Source organism: Callospermophilus lateralis, chromosome 1 (assembly GCF_048772815.1).
Source record: "Callospermophilus lateralis isolate mCalLat2 chromosome 1, mCalLat2.hap1, whole genome shotgun sequence".
NCBI classification, from domain to species: Eukaryota; Metazoa; Chordata; class Mammalia; order Rodentia; family Sciuridae; genus Callospermophilus; species Callospermophilus lateralis.
The window spans coordinates 80,725,356-80,742,578 of NC_135305.1; the positions used below are offsets into that span (position 1 = coordinate 80,725,356).

The 17,223-nt window shown below is 38.5% G+C and overlaps 1 pseudogene; it reads right to left on the reverse strand.

The window, feature by feature from the left end:
• Positions 1–17,223, reverse strand: part of LOC143397607 (HUWE1-associated protein modifying stress responses pseudogene) — a 35,257-nt pseudogene that overhangs the window by 271 nt on the left and 17,763 nt on the right.

Here is a 17,223-nt window from a genome sequence, read left to right on the forward strand (position 1 = left end):
AGTAACAAGGGAGCACAATGCCTTGTATATCATGGATTCATGGGAAATAGCTCTTTTCACTTAGTCCAAGCCTTGGAAACAAGCTATTTCCAGAAAATCCTGGTGAGTTTGAAGCTGGCCTCACCACAATAGCAGTGTTTTCAAAATTGGCTTTGAACACTAATAAGGGGACTGAAGGTATCACTCAGTGGTAGAGCTAGTGTTGGGCAAGCAGGAGGCCCTGGGTTCCATCTTCAGGACCACAAAAAATAATAATAAAATTTTAAAAAATGGATATAACATAGTCATGGGTATTTGAGTCTAGTTTGACAAGAAAACATGGTCCTCAAAAAAGTACACAATAAGTTTAAGGGAAAATAATTTAGTTAAGCTTTTGATGGTTTATTTTTCAGGGTTTTTGTTGTTGTTGAGAAACCAGCCTCTACCTCAAGAGCAAAGCCTGGGCAAGGAAGGGGGCGTGACCCTTGTCCTTGGAAAAAACCCACAGAGCACTCCTAGGCACATACCCACCCTGCTGAGTTGTTTATCTACAAATAACAAGAGAGATCTTCTGTGCCAGGTGTCCCTGACTCAGTGAGGCTAGGCTAGGACCCATAGCAATCCCCTAGCAGCCACCAATCAGCATGAGACAGGGAAAATACCTGGGATGCCAGATGACCCTCCCAGTAGTTATGGTGATTGATAACATGTTGGGAAACCAGGTAGTTCAGCACTACTCCCATCGAGGCTTAAACCAATCAGTTCAAATGAATCCCCCTTCTTGTACTAACCAATCACCCTTACCCAACTTGTTCCCGCCAGTGAATGTGCTAATCATGTTGTTTTATGATTTTCCTGCGGTGTGTGATGATTTGTTAAGAGATGCTATGATGTATGTGAAGTCCTTGCCTTCCCCAAAGAGTGTATAAAACTGCTGCAAACCCTGGGCTCAGGGCCTCTTAGTGTCACCAGTTGTTGTGTGCATGGAGGACCGAGCTAGCTCTTTGCTGCTTACATCGATCTCAGTCTCTGGTGGTCTTTTGTGGGACCCGACCTCAAGCATAACATTGTATTGTCAGGTTTTGATTTGTTTTACATTTTGTGGTGCTGGAAATGGGACCCAGGACTGTGGGAGACCAACCTTGCACGTGACTGGGTCACACTCCCTAGCTGGCTGCTGAGGCGCTCAGTCACAAAAATGTGGCAGAGCTTTCCTCACCCTTCTTGGGTTTGAGGGTCAGTGTCTTGTGATTGGGTGTGTCTTGCTATAGCCCCATGGGTGGAGCTACATTCACCTGTTCCTTTGTAATATAATCCCTTGCCCTGTTTAGGATAGAATCTTCCATGGAAGTGCCTTGTATGTGTCCCCTTCTTTTACTGTGCCCTTGGGTGTGGCCTACCCAGGTATCAGTCAACCTGCTGACAGTGGACATCATGAAGACAGACTCAGCCCCTGAAACCTGACCCCTTGCCTCATTTGAATAGCTTCTCCTGAATAAACGGGGTCAGAGCATGTTCTCGCTCTCTCTCTTCCTGCGGACCCTTAAGGTCAGAGGAGCCGTCACAGCGACCCAAAGAAAAAGGTACTTGTGTCTCTTGTGTGGTTATTTTGCGCAGCCCAGTCAGCCCAGTTCAACTAGAGTGATCCCTGAGTCTTTTAGTCTTGAGAACAGAAACCCAGCACAGGGCCTTGCACATGGTAGAGAAGAGTTCTGCCAGTGTTATGCTCGAATTCAGGACCCCCAAAAGACCACCAGAGACCAAGATCGATGTAAGCAGCAAAGAGGTGTTTATTGCGAGCTAGCTTGGTCCTCTGTGTGCACACACAGCAACTGGTGTCGCTGAGAGGCCCTGAGCCCAGGGTTTGCAGCAGTTTTATACACTCTTTGGGGAAGGCAGGGACTTCACATACATCATAGCATCTCTTAGCAAATCATCACACACCTCGGGAAAATCAAACAACAACTCTAAAACATGATTAGCGTATCAAGTGGCTGGAAAGAATCTGGAAAGGATTATTGATTAGTTCAAGGGGTTGACACACTTAAAATTGATTGATTTAAACAGTGAGGATGTCTGATGTCGCAAGGGGTGTACATGCCAAGCTGCAGGGCTTCTAGTTTAGATATTGGTCACCACACCTAGGTGGGGGCCATCTGGAATTTCAGATATATTGATATCTTGACCTATCTTAGGTGATCACCATCTGCGGCTTTTCTGAGAACTGTTTCCACAGAGCTTTTCTGTGGTATTTTCCTGACTTTAGGACTGCAGTTGGTCAGAGGTTAAATTTCAGAGCAAAATGAGGTCTCAAGTAGAATGAGGTTGCTTAGGTCTTTCACCATTGAACTACATCCCAAGCCCCAAGATTTTTTTTTTAAATATTTTTATTAGTTGTTGATGAAATTTTTTATTTTATATATTGATTTGTATGTGGTATTGAGAATCGAACCTAATGCCTCACATATGCTAGGCAATCACTCTACCACTAAGCCATAATCCCAGCCCCAAGTTTTTTTAACCTTTGGAAATACTTCCCCTAAATTTGCCTGAGTTTGAATTACCATGCCAAAGGGGTAGGAAATCCATTACTACTCAGGAGGGAGGAACACTTAATCTCTGAAGCTCCCTGGGGATCCACTATAGTACCCTCTGTAAATTAAAGGCATAACTCTTTTTATTGCCCATTACTTTATTGTGCTTTTCAGAAGTCATTGGTTTTCTGGTTTTGTTTTCACAAATTGAAGGTCTGTGGCAACCCAACATCAAATCAGTCTATCACAACCATTTTTCCAACAGCATGTGCTAACTTGATATCTCTGTCACATTTTGGTAATTTTCATGATATTTCAGAATTTTTTATTATTATTGTATCTGTTATGATCTGTGATCCATAATATTTGATATTACTATTGTAATTGTTTTAAGAGCACTGAACTACAGCATACAAAACAATAGACTTTGTTTTGGTTTTGGTTTGTGGTGCTGAGTTTCCAACAATGGTCCTGTCCAGGATAGGCAAATTCTATACTACTCAGCCAAAATCCCAATCATAAAACATTGAACTTGACCAATAAAAGTTTGTGTGTTCTGACTGTTCTGCCTACCTGCCAGTCCACAGTCTGTTTTTACTTCCTCAGGCCTCCCTATTCCCTGAGATACAACATCAAACATAAGCAAAGTAATGACCTGACAATGGCCTCTAAGTGTTCAAGTGAAAGGAAGAGTCACATCTCTCACTTTAAATCCAGAGCTAGAGGGCTGCGGACATACATAGCTCAGTGGTAGAGCACTTGCCTAGCATATGTGAGATGCTGGGTTTGATTCTCTTATAAATAAGGAAAATTCATTGCCAACTAACAAAACATTTTTAAAAAATAAATAAATCCAAAGCTAGAAATGTTTAGGCTTAGTAGAAAGGTGAGACAGGACAAAAGATTTTGTGAAGAAAGTTTTAGTGTTTTGCATGAAAAGTCAAATCAGTCACAAACTTACTTTACACCAAAGTCCTACTCAGAACAAAACCCTGACTCTTCAATTCAGGGAAGGCTGAGAGAGGTGAAGACACTGCAGAAGAAAAGTCTGCAGCTGGAGAGGTTGGTTTGTGAGGCTTAAAGAAAGAAACCATCTTCATAACATAAAACTGCAAAGCAAAGCAAGAAGTGCTGATGTAGATGCTGCAGCAAGTTATCCAGAAGTTCTAGCGGAAATAATTAAAGAAGGTAATTATACTAAAGAAGAGATCCAGCAGACTTGTACTAGATGAAAATGTGTCCAGGATTGTTAGCTGGAGAGTAATCAATGCCTGGCTTCAAAGCTTCAGAGGACAGACTGACTCAATTATTAGGGGCTTAACGTAGCTAATGGCTTTAAATTGAAGGCAGTGATTACTTATCATTCCAAAAATCCTAAGGCCATGAAGAATTACACTAAATCTTCTCTGCCGATGCTGTACAAGTGGAACACAAAAGCTGGATAACTGCATAGTTTACTAGTTTGCTGCTCACTGCTGAGACGTATTGCTCAGAGGAAAAAAATATATTTATTTAAAAATATTTCTGTCATTGACAATGTACATTTAGTAGAAGAGGTCATTCTGAACAGTCCAGACTGTTGCCTGATTCTAGAATTACAAATGAAGCCAATTAAGATCTGCAAATCTAGATTGGTTGTAATTTTGTCTTTTAACACCATGAGAACATTAATAACTCATGGGAAATCAGAATATCAATAGTAATAGGAGTTTGGATGAAGTTGGTTCCAACTCTCATGATTGAACATTGAGTGGCTCTAGATATCAGTGGAGAAAGTAACTACAGATATGGTAAAAACAGTAAAGAACTAGAAATAGATGTAGAACCTGAGATGTCACAGAATTCCTGCAATCTCTTGATAAATTGTAATGGATAAGGAGTTGCTTCTCATGAATGGGCAAAGAAAGTGGTTTCTTGAGACAGAAACTACTCCTGGTGAAGATGCTGTGAATACTGTCGAAATGACAAGAAAGGATGGAGAAAATTACATAAATTTAGCTCATAAAGTAGGGACAGGGTTTAAGATAATTGGTTCCAAATGCAAAAGAAGCTCTACTGTGGATAAAATGCTATGAATTAGTATTGTATGCTACAGAGAAATCTTCCATGACAGGAAGCAAATGACCAATGCAGCAAACTTTAAAAAAATAAAAAATAAAAGAATTGCTATAGTCACCCCAGCTTTAAGGAATCACCACCCTGATGAGTCAACAGCCATCAACATCAAAACAACCAATAAAAAGATTACCCCTGATTACCCCTGATTGTTAGCATTATTTTAGCAATAAAGTTTTTTGAATTCAAATATACACTTTTTTAAGACATGCTCTCATACACTTAATAGATACATGTAGAATAGAAACATAATGTTTTTGTGCACCGGAAACCACCCCCCCAAAAAATTCATGTGACACCCTTTATTGCAGTGCTCACTTGTTTGCAATGGTCTTCAACCATATCCACCATATCTCCAAGGAATGACTGTTTAAATTAACTGACAGAATAGGCAAATGACAAGAAAATATTGAACTACAATGCTTGATTTCAAAAGTACTTTCTTACATTTTTCAGGTCCAAAAAGTAAAATATTATATAGACAACTTGCTTCGGTGCCCCTCTCCCTTATTAGTGAAGCCATCCATTTTGAAGCCATCCCTCTGTTCAGGCAGGTCCCATTGCCACTCTTGACTTCTTGTCTGTTAACCAAAGTATGATAACTCAGCCATCACCTAATAAGCTATGAAGTCTCCCAGACATTTGTACATTTTATAGAGACTTGTTAGGGCCAAAAAGTGTTCAACAGATAAATGAGTAACAAAGCTCTAGCCAATATGCTGATCCTACAATCCCTGCAGCACTCCAGCCCCCTCCCCCACTTCATGACAACTCAAACAGTTGTACCCTCATGGCCCAAGCCAGATCTTTTTTTTAAACAAGGAACTATGCAATGTGTGTTATGTGATGAAAAAGATGCTTATGGAAAAATCTCACTAATCCTCAACTTATATGAGTTTCTGAGACGCTAGCAGTATTTCCCACTCTTCTCCTCTACCCTGCAATCTCCTCCCTATCTTTCAAATCCAGGGCAGGCATCTTGTCCTCTGAAAGACTTTCCTTCCTGCCACCAGCTAAAGGCAGTTCTTCTTAGGCATCCTCCACTGGAGCACTTAGCACTTTATGTTTACTGTACTTCTCATCCCTCCAGGTGAATTTTTTGAAAGCAGAACTCTGGAAAGCTTCTGTCCCCATTTGTATGTTGAAAATAATAAAAGCATCACTCCCATGAGAATGAACTGAGATAACTCCTGTAAAGCACTTGCTCCACATTTAATTAGCTCTCAGTAAAGGACAGCTACAATAAAAGTATAATTGTATTGGAGCTGGGAGTGTGACTCAATGGTAGAGCACTTGCCTATCACGTGTGAGGCACTGGGTTGGATCCTCACCACTGCATAAAAATAAATAAAATAAAAAGAAGGGATTGTGTCCATCTACAATTTAAAAAAATGTTTTAAACTATATTTGTATAACCTTGGGTATTGCTACAATGCTGATATATATTCACTTTATTAAAAGTTTATTAAATGAGTATTAGTTAATGGTCTTTAATACAGTGTTAACAATGATTTGTCAATATTGTCTATTGAAATTTCATGGTCCAAATTTTCATATACCATGTTGGTGTCATTTTATTTTTGAAGGTAACCCTGCTTTATAATAGAAAAGTAAATACATTCATATGAGGAAAAGATCTTGATTTTATTTCATTAGTATGTTTTAGTTATCTTAATTTTAAAATTAAGACAATAAGTTTAAAATGATCCTTTTTCCCTTCTTTTTTTGGGGGGGATACTTTTCTTGATTCATACATTTAATTATCTAAAAAAAAAGACTAATGACTGCTTTCAAAACTTATTTCATAAACAGATCATGTTTTGTTGTACTTACCCCCACAACAAAAACCTTTTGTCCTGTCTCACCTTTCTACTAAGCCCAATTAACTGGATTACTATCAATACAATACAAATGATAGAACAACAAAGGAATCTGAAAAATTCCTTTGAGAATTGAGATTTTATTTATTAGATAAAAGAAATTGCTGACTCTTAAAATGAGTCTTGGTCTGTATTTTAATTTACTTTCTTGAATTTCTCATAAGTGTCTCTCATCTTTTTTTAAATTTTTATTTTTTTTTTTTAGTCATACATGACGGTAGAATGCATTTTGATATATAATACATCTCATCTTACTAATCACACAAATATATAAAAGTTGACTAGTATGGGGTGTTTTGGGTCAGCTTTTGCATCTGAGTCACCAAAATACCTAACAAGAACAATATAGAGGAGGTTCATGGTTTCAGAGGTCTCAGTGCTAAGATGGCCAACACCATTGTACTGGGCCTCAGGTGAGACAAAACATCTAAGGCAAACTGGTGTGGTTAAGGAAAGCAGCTCAGGACATGACAGCCAGAAAACAGAGCTCCACTAACCAGGGACAAAATACAAACCCTGAAGGCATGCCTCCAGTGACCTACTTCCTCCATTCATACTCTATCTGCCTATAGCTAACGCCCAGTTAAGCTATATCAGTGGAATTAACTCACTGATTAGGTTAAGGCTCTCATAACCTAATCATTTCACCTCTAAACGTTCTTGTTTTATCTCACAATGAGGCTTAAGCGGGGGAGATACCTCATATATAAACCACAAGAAGAGTTATTTTATTTTATTCTAACAAATTTTACTCTTTATACATTTAGGGAAACTGAATCTTATTGCAGATGTAGTCAACACTGAACATAGATCTACACTGAACTTATTTCTACAACCTATAGCCATACCTATTCCATATCAAGTATTATACTAGGATCTCAGGGTATAGGGAGATAAACAAAACAGAAAAGTCAGCGGTTTCTATGGTTTGAGTATGCCCTCTGAGGGTTCATGTGTTGGAAGTTTGGTCTTGGTGTGGCAGCACAGAGTTGGTGGAATCCTTAAGAGGTAGAACCTAGTGCTAGGTGATTAGACCATTGGGAGTGTTGCCCTCATTAGATTAAAGTAGTTCTTATGGGACCCTGAGAGAGTGAGTTGTTATAAAACAGCAAGCCTGACTCCTGCTCCCTCTCTGGCATCCTTTCTTGCCACCTGATCTCCCCCTCTTACACATACTCCTGCATGATGTCATCTACCATGATGGGATATGGACCAAGGAGACACTCATCAAACAAATGGCAGTACTATGCTCTTGAACTTCCAAAATATTGAGCTAAATAAATTTGTTTCTTTATAAAGTACTCAGACTCTAGTATTTTGTTACAGCAGTGAGAAATGGACTAATATGGTAATGTGTTATCAAGAAGAAAAAAAAAACAGATTGAGGGGTTGGGGTTATGGCTCAGTGGTAGAGTGCTTGCCTAGTGTGGGTGAGGCACTGGGTTTGATCCTCAGCACCACATAAAAATAAATAAATAAAAATAAAGGCATCATGTCCACCTACAACTAAAAAATATTTTTAAAAATGCAGATTAAGGGTAATAAAGAGTGAAGATGATGGCTTTATATAAATCAGGCCTATCTGACAAAATAGTGGCTTGAGCATAATTCTGAAGGAAAGAAGAGAATGAACTACAGACACTAAGAAAGAGAACCTGAGGCAGATAATTTAGCAAGTGCAAGGTCTGGAGGCAGAAATATGTTTTACTTGAGATTAATGTGGTTGGAATGGTGAGAATAAAGAAGAGAAGAACAATAGGAGATGAGGTCAGAGGGGAAGCAAGATCCATTTCCCACAAAAAGGCAACATGAGCCATGCATGTAATTTTTAATTTTCTATTATTAAAAAAGTGAAATTTTAATATGTATTTTGCTCTATATAACCAAGAAATTATCATTTCAACATGTAGCCCATATAACAAAATGCAAGATATTTTTTCCTTTTTATTAAGTCTTTAAAGTTCAGCGTATATTTTATACTCGTAACACATCTAAATTCAGATTAGCCACATTTCAACTAGTCAATAGCCACATATAGCTAGGAGCCACCATATTCAACAAGGCTGAAACAGAAAACTGAAAAGCTTTTGAAGGCTTTGGTTCTGGTTCATTTTTCAAAAATAAACAAAACCAAAAAGAACAGTATAATAAACTCAGTGTTGTTATTGCCCAGTTTCAACAATTAGCAATTCATGGCCAATCTTGATTCGTCTATACCTCCACTTACCGTCCCGAAACCAAGATTATTTTGAAGAAACATTGGCAAGTTTTGAACAATCTGCTTTTTCGAGCTCACTCTGACTGACAAGTGGAGAATAGCTGGTGAAGAGAAGTATGGATGGAAACAGAAAGACCCGCCTCAACAATCCAGAGGAACTGAAAGCACTGTAGTCTGTGGTGATGGCAGTGGAGACAGAGACAGTGGATTGGATTTGTTGGTTCCCTGGCATAGTTCAAAGATCGAAGCTGACAAGATATACCAGGGGATCAGTTATGGAAAGTGAAAAAGAATCAAGGTCTGAGTAAAACAATAAAGCTACTATTTACTGAAATAGGGGAGACTTAATAAGTTTAACTACCTCTAAAATATCCAAGTGGAGATAGTGAGTAAAAAGTTGGATACCAAGATCTGCCAGTACAGGCGGGAGACATATATTAGAGGGTAGTCAGAAAACAGGTGGCATTTAAAACTACAGGACAAGATGAGTTTATTAGGAAGGGGATAAATGCACATAGGTGAGAATAAAAATCCCTGGGCACTCTTAAATTTAGAGCACAAAGAGGAAGAACCAGGAAGTTGGGCAGAGTAGTGGAAGCCTGTAATCCCAGCAGCTTGGGAAGCTGAGACAGGAGGACTGGGAGTCCACAGCCAGCCTCAGAATCAGTGAGGCACTAAGCAACTCAGTTGAGACTCTGTCTCTAAATAAAATACAAAATCGGGCTGGGGATGTGGCTCAGAGTTTGAGTGCCCCTGGGTTTGATTCTTGGTACGCATCCTTCACAAAAAGAAGAGGAAGAACCAAGGAAAAGAGACTGAATGGCACACACCTGTAATCCAGACACTGTGGAGGTTGAGGCAGGAGGATCCCAGGTCAAGGCCAGCCTGAGAAACTGAGCCACACCTTGTCTTAAAATTTTAAAAAAGGGCTGGAAATGTAGCCAAGAGGTAAGCGCACTGGTTTCAATCCCCAGTACTACTGGGAGGTTGGGGTGGGGAGCACAACTGAGAAGGATCTCCCAGTAAGAAAACACACACACACACACACACACACACACATACACACACACATACACACACACAATAAAAAGTAATCCCACAGGATAAGAAAAAAGCATTTAAAGAAGGAGATAGTAGGGGCTGGGGTTGTGGCTCAGCAGTAAGAGCCTTTGCCTTGCATGTGTGAGGCACTGGGTTCAATTCTCAGCACCACATAAAAATAATCAAACAAAATTAAGGTGTTCTGTCCATCTACAACTAAAAAAATAAATATTGAAAAAAAGGAGATAGTAAGAAAAAGCACAGAAATAACTGAAGAAAAAACAACGCCTAGAAGGGAAACAATTGAACAAGATGGAGTATCATTTGCTAAAATCCCATAGAGAAAAGAATTATTCCAACTGACCTTGGAACAAAATATTTTCACTGTACATTTCTTAGTGAGATATTCAAAACCTAAAATAAAGGGCAAACATCTCAAATTATCTAGTTTCATTTCATAGTCTTATTGTTAATAACAATGCTGTTATTTTGAAATCTGCACATTGTAATATAACAAGACACTATGTTAAAGTTGTTAAGACATGATGTTCAGCATAAAAAAGCTCAGTGAAAAAAACAAAACATATAACCTTAGAATGGGACTGGAGATGTAGCTCAGTGGTATAGTGCTTGCCATTGTAGTTATAAATCCCAGTATAAAATTGTAATTATTTTGTATCAAAGATTGAACTCAGAGGTGTTTAACCACTGAGCCACATCCCCAGCACTTTTTTTTTTTGAGAGAGAAAACTTTTTTTTTTTTTGGTAGATGGACACAACACAACACCTTTATTTTCTTTCTTTGTGTGTGTGGTGCTGAGGATCGAACCTGGGTCCCGCCCATGTTAGGAGAGAGCTCTACCGCTGAGCCATAATCCCAGCCCCAGCACGTTTTATGTTTTATTTTGAGAGAGGTTCTTCCTGAGATGCTTAGGCCCTTGCTAAGTTGCTGAAGATGGCTTTGAAATCGAGACTACTGAGGCTACTGAGCTGCTGGGATTACAGGTGTGTGCCAGCATACCCAGCTAATTTTTAAAAGTTGTATATATTCTACCTCTATCCATGGAGGTCAAGAAATAATGATGATCCAGTTTTAAGGAGAATTCTTTACTGTGATCTTTAAATACCATTTCAGACTAAAAAAACTAAAGACTTTTTAGATGAACAACCAATTCCAGGAAATGTATCAGTCGTACTTGGGATATCTTATTATGACAAAAAAGCAAGAAAGCAATCAAAAACTAATATCGCCTAATTAAAGCCACAATATCACCTCAGACCTGTTACAATGGCTAGTACCAAAAATACAAAGAGCTGGGCCTGGTGGTGTATGCCAGTAATCCCAGTTGTTCAAGAGACGGAGGCAGTAGGATCACAAGTTCAAAGCCAGTCTCAGCAATTTAGTGAGGTCCTGAACAATTTAACAAGATTCTGTCTCAAAAAATAAAAAGGGGCCATTTCCCCAAAACCAAATACCCTATGTTTTCTCTGATTTAAGGAAGCTGATTCATAATAGGGTTGGGGGAAGCATGGGAGGATTCCATGAACTCTAGATAGGACAAGGGGGAGGGAGGGGAAGGGAGGGGAAATGGGATAGGAAAGATGGTGGAATGAGATGGACACCATTATCCTAAGTACATGCATGAAGACACGAATGGTGTGACTCTATTTTGTGCAGGAAAGATACCAAGTTTCAGAATATGAAAAAGTATGCTCTATATGTGTAATATGAATTGTAATGCATTCTGCTGTCAAGTATATACAAATTAAAATTAAATAAATAAAAAGGGTTGGGGATGTGATTCAGTGGTTAAGTGCCTGGTATCTCTGGTATAAAAAAAAATGGCAAAACATAGGTAAGTATTGGTGAGGATGTAGAGAACATGGTACACCTGTACATTGTTGGTGAGAATGTAATTTAGTACAACCATATGGAAACATTATGGCGGTGCCTCAAAAAAATTACAAATAAAACTAACATAGGATTCAGCAATCCTACTACTGGGTATATGAAAAGGAAATGAAATCAGTATGCCAGATAACTGTAGTCCCATGTTCAATGCAGTATTATTCACAATATCCAAGATAAGAAAATAACCTGAGTGATCATCAATGGAAGAATTGGTGGAAATTACTGTACACACAAGGGAGTAGCATTCAACTTAAAAAAGAAGGAAAGACTGTCTTAGGCAATGACATAGATAAACCTGGAGGTAAGTAAAGTAAACTAGGCACAGGAAGAAAATACTGTCTGATCTCACTAGCATGTCGGATCTCAAAAAGTCCAACTCACAGAAGCAGAAAATAGAATGATGGAGGTATAAGGGCCTGTGCCAAGGGAGAAGGGGTATGGATAGGGCAGGAAAGATACCAAGTTTCTAGTAGAAAAAAATGAGTTCAGGAGATCAACTTTATAGCACAGAGACTAATCTTCATAACAATGTATGGAATTCTTGAAAATTGCTTAAATAGTAAGTTTTTTTAATATTTTTTTTTTCCAGTTTTTTCCCCGGTGGACACAACATCTTTTATTTTATTTTTATGTGGTGCTGAGGATCAAACCCAGTGCCCCACGCATGCCAGGCGAGCACGCTACCGCTTGAGCCATATCCCCAGCCCAAATAGTAAGTTTTAAATGTTCTCTTTACAAAAAGATTATAAGGATGTGAGGTGATATGTTAATTAATGATGTAATTATGCCTCAATGTATATATATCAATATACATATATCAAAACATCATGTCATATGCCACAAATATGTTTAATCTTTTAAAATGATTTTTAAAAATTAGGTTGGAGTTGTAGCTCAGTGGTAGGGCACTTGCCTAGTATGTGTAATGCACTGGGTGTGACCCTCAGCACCACATAAAAATAAATAAATAAAATAAAGATACTGTGTCCATCTACAACAACAATAACAAAACAAATTAACACTGCCAGCCAGGTGCGGTGGCACACGCTTATAATCCCAGCAACTTGGGAGGCTGAGGTAGGAGGATACAAATCCAAAGCCAGCCTCAATACTTAGTGAGGCCCTGAACAACTCAGCAAGACCCTGCCTCTAAAACAAAAATATAAAAAGGGTTGCAAATGTTGCTTAGTAGTTATTTACCCTGGGTTCAATCCCCAGTACCAAAACCAAAACTAAACCAAAAAATTAATATTGCCATATCACCAAATGTCACTGGGAAAGGGGAACAAGGAGGTCCCCAGAGGGAGGGGATCAGAACAACCAGGTTCTTGATGTTCACCAAGAAAAATAATTCAGGACATAGAGAAGTGACAGTCTGACTCTTTTTTTTTTTCTTGTTTAGATTCTGAGGATTGAACCCAGGGTGCTCTGACACTGAGCTTCATCCCATCCTTTTTAAAAAATTTGAATCAGGGTCTCCCTAAATTGCCAAGACTCACCTCAACCTTATGATTGTCCTGTGTCACTCTTCTAAGTAGCTGGGATTACAGGTGTGTATCACTGTACCCAGCTCAAGTTGATATCCTTTTTTTTCATATGGGGAATTGAACCCAGAGGTGCTTACCCACTGAGCCACATCCCAGGTTTTTGTTTTTTTTTTTTTTGTTTTTTTTGTTTTTTTTTTAGAGACAGAGCCTTACTATGTTGTTGAGGCTGGCTTTGGACTCATGATCCTCCTGTCTCAGCTTCCCTAGCTGCTGGGATTACAGGCTTGTGCAACTATACCCAGCATCAAGTTGATTTCTTAAGCAATCAGAGCAACACACGCTCAGAATTAAATATAGTATTGACAGCTGTTCAAAGTAGGTGAGGGTGGGCACAGGGAAGTTTGTTAAAGTATGCTTCCTACTTTTATGTTTGGAAATTTTCATGACTTAAAAAAAATAGCAACTGTGATTAAATACAAATAGGTAAGGACAGTATAGTGAGTATTGGCTATTGGATTTGGCAATATGAAGTCACTGGCAACCTTGAGAAGAGTTGTGGCAGTAGAATGGTGATAGTTATACTGAAGTTCAGCAAGAACTAATTGGTAGCAGATGAATGTGGTTGTGGTCAACAGCCTTAAGATGATCCCAAAGCCCTACTTCCTTTTCTTTAAACCTTATATAACCCACCCCTTGTGTGACTTGCTTATATCAATAGACTATGGCAACATTTAAATGTCTGTTAGACTTTACATCCAATGGATCATAACTCACCATCTAGGGTATGGTGGCATACGCCTGTAATTCCAGGGGCTTGGGAGGCTGAATCAGGAGGATCTTGAATTCAAAGCCAGCCTCAGAAATTTAGTGAGGCCCTAAGAAACTTTATTTGTCTCTACAAATAAAAGAATACAAAAAAAGGGCTGGGGATGTGGTTCAGTGATTGAGTGCCTCTGGGTTCAATCCTTGGTACCAAAAAAGTGTAACAATTCACCATTTTCAAACAGTATACCGTGTGGTACTTATGGTTATAAATACAGATTGTATGGTGATACAGTCTGAGAATTGTGGAACTAAGAAACATCTTTCTATTGTGTCATATATGCTACTACTCAACTCCTTTTTTTCATGTTAAATTAACAAGTATGTATTGAACACGTTCTTTCAGCAAAGCCTTATGTTAGAAAATTGAGATAATCATTCAATAGTTCTTCTTTTACATATTCTCTTCCTAAGTCCTCAAAGAGTTTTAGACATATCATGCTTAATTTTTCAAAAACCCCATGGAGTCACATAGGATAGACATTATCAGTGCTTTGGAACTGGAAGTTCTGAATTAGAAAATACACATTCTCCCGAAGTCATACCATTACAGCATGAAAGTTTAAAACCCAACCTCAACTCTAAAACCTAAGGTACTTTAAAATAATCAACTTCAAAATGGTGTTTATTTTCTATATCATTTCAATATTTTTTCTGCATAGAAAAAATTAAAAGATTTAATAAAGTTATGTTAGTCAACTTTTCACTGCTGGCATATACCTGAGAAAAACAACTTCAAGGAGGAAAGACTTATGTTGGCTGATGATTTCAGAGGTCCCTAGTTGATTGGCCCCATTGCTTTGAGGCTTAGGTGAGGCAGAACATCATGGCAGAAGGGTGTGGAGGGAAACTGCTCAGCTCATGGCAGCCAGGAAGCAGAACAGGGGGCGGCAAGGAAGAGACTGGGGACAAGATTTCCTATCCAGGGCATGCCCCATGATCCACTTTCCAAATAGGCCCTATCTCCTAAGGTCTCTACCAGCTGCCAATAATGCCATCAAATTATTAATTTGTCAATGGATTAATCCATGATGAGGTCAGAATCCTCATGATCCAATCCCATCCCAACACCCCACCTCTGACTATTGCTGTACTGGGGACCAAGCCTTCAAAACACAAGCCTTTAGGGAATGTTCAATTCCCATGTATCACAGTAGTTTCAAATTCTCATGAGATGTCATTTGAAGGCAAAAAAAAATGTCTCAAAATTGAATATAACCTAATGTTTTGTGTAAATTCTCACACCAGTGATTCATAATGTTTCCTTTTTTCCCCAGGCCTTCATATCAACAATCCTCCCACCTCCAACAGAATTCTCTCAGAACCATAGCTTATTTCATTGCCTAAAAAATCTGTAGATATTAAAGAAAGGAGGCGGGTGGATGGATAGATAAAATGAAGCACTAGAGCCAGGCATGGTGGTACACATCTGTAATCCCAGTTACTCAGAAGGCTGAAGCAGGAGGATCATGAGTTTGAGGCCAGTCTGAATAACTTAGTGAGACCCACTCTCAAAATAAAAAATAAAAAGGGCTGGGGACTTAGAGCACCCCTGAGTTCATTACCCAATACTACAAAAGAAAAGAAAAAAAAAGCAACACAGAAAGAGTTAAGATAAAAAGTAATAAAAACCACAATAAATAGTGATTTATTAAAATGAATAATGCTGCTAACACATATTAAAAAGCACTGTGAAGTTACACTTGACCTACCTAGGACTTAATGAACGTTCTAAACTCACTCTCAACAGATATTTAAAAGGTACTGAAACTGATAAAAATCTAAAAATAAAAAAAAAAAGAGAAAACATTAAAATTTAAATAATCTTTGTAGCTGGGCAGGTTGTAGCTCAGTGGAAGAGTACTTGCCTAGCATGTATGAGGCACTGGGTTCGATTCTCAGCACCACATACCAATAAATAAAATAAAGGTCCATCAACCACTAAACTATATTTTAAAATATTAAAAACAATCTTGTATCCATCCAAGGTGGTTTATGCCTGTAATCCCAGTTGCTTATAAGGCTGAAGCAAGGAGATCATAAATTTGAGGCCAGCTGGGAAACTCACCAAGACCCTATCTCAAAATAAAAAATAAACAAGTTGGGATGTAACTCAGTGTTAAAGTGTCCCTGGGTTCAATTCTCAATAGAAATACACAGACACACACACCCCTGTATGACTTAACTTATTTAAGTGTACATTAATATTCAGTTATGAAAAAATGTGTAAAATGGCACATGTTTAGCATATGCAAGGCCATGAGTTCAACACCCAGCACCAAAGGAAAAAAAAAAATACCAGATCCAAGCTATGAAATGACAAAATTGATCTGCTTAAGTCTAACCACTACCCAATCCCTTCCTCACTCTTTAACCTAATTATAGAATAGCCACTGTACATTCCATCTTCTCCTTATGCTGCAAAATCCTTCTGACCTGTTCCTCATGATCTAAAGCAAAGTCTGAGGATAGTCACCTGTCACCTATTTTAGATATTCTATGCTTTTTTGGGGGGGCACTATTGGGAGCTGTTCCTAGGGTGCTCTATCACTGAACTATATCCCCAGCCCTTTTTATTTATTCATTTATTTTGAGACAGTATTTAGCTATAGTGCCGAGGTTATTCTTGAATTTACACTCCTCCTGCCTCAGTCTCCTAAAATGCTAGGATTATAAGTAAGTGCCACCATGCCAGCCTTCCTCTTACTTTTCTATTCAAGTGGTAACATTTTGCCAGTTTGTCTCCCCCAAATGGGTAATTTATCACACTTTATTGTTACCTTCCAGCATCTTAAATAACACATGCAAAGTGGTCAGACTTTAGAGGTGCCCCCACACAAAGAGCTAAATACTTTATTTGCAACCAAAATGCTTAAAAATTGAGTGAAAGATATTTAGTACAGCCAAACAACAGATAAACATTTATAGTTACTGAATTGGAAAGGGATTTATATATTGTACAAAATAGATCAACTTTGTTAAGAACTATTGGTTAGGAGAATGGTAGGGCTCACTGCTTGAGAATAAATTTAAAAAAATCAGAGAAGCAAAGTGGGGAGAACAACTGAAATCTTTCTGCCCAGGGATACATACTGTTGACATTTTAGTATACAAATGTCAATCTCTGGGCTGGGGATGTCGCTCAGTGGTAGAACACATGCCTAGCATATGCAAGGCCCTGGGTTCAATTCTCAGCATTGCAAAAGGGACAAAAACAGTTACTCTGTCTGAATGG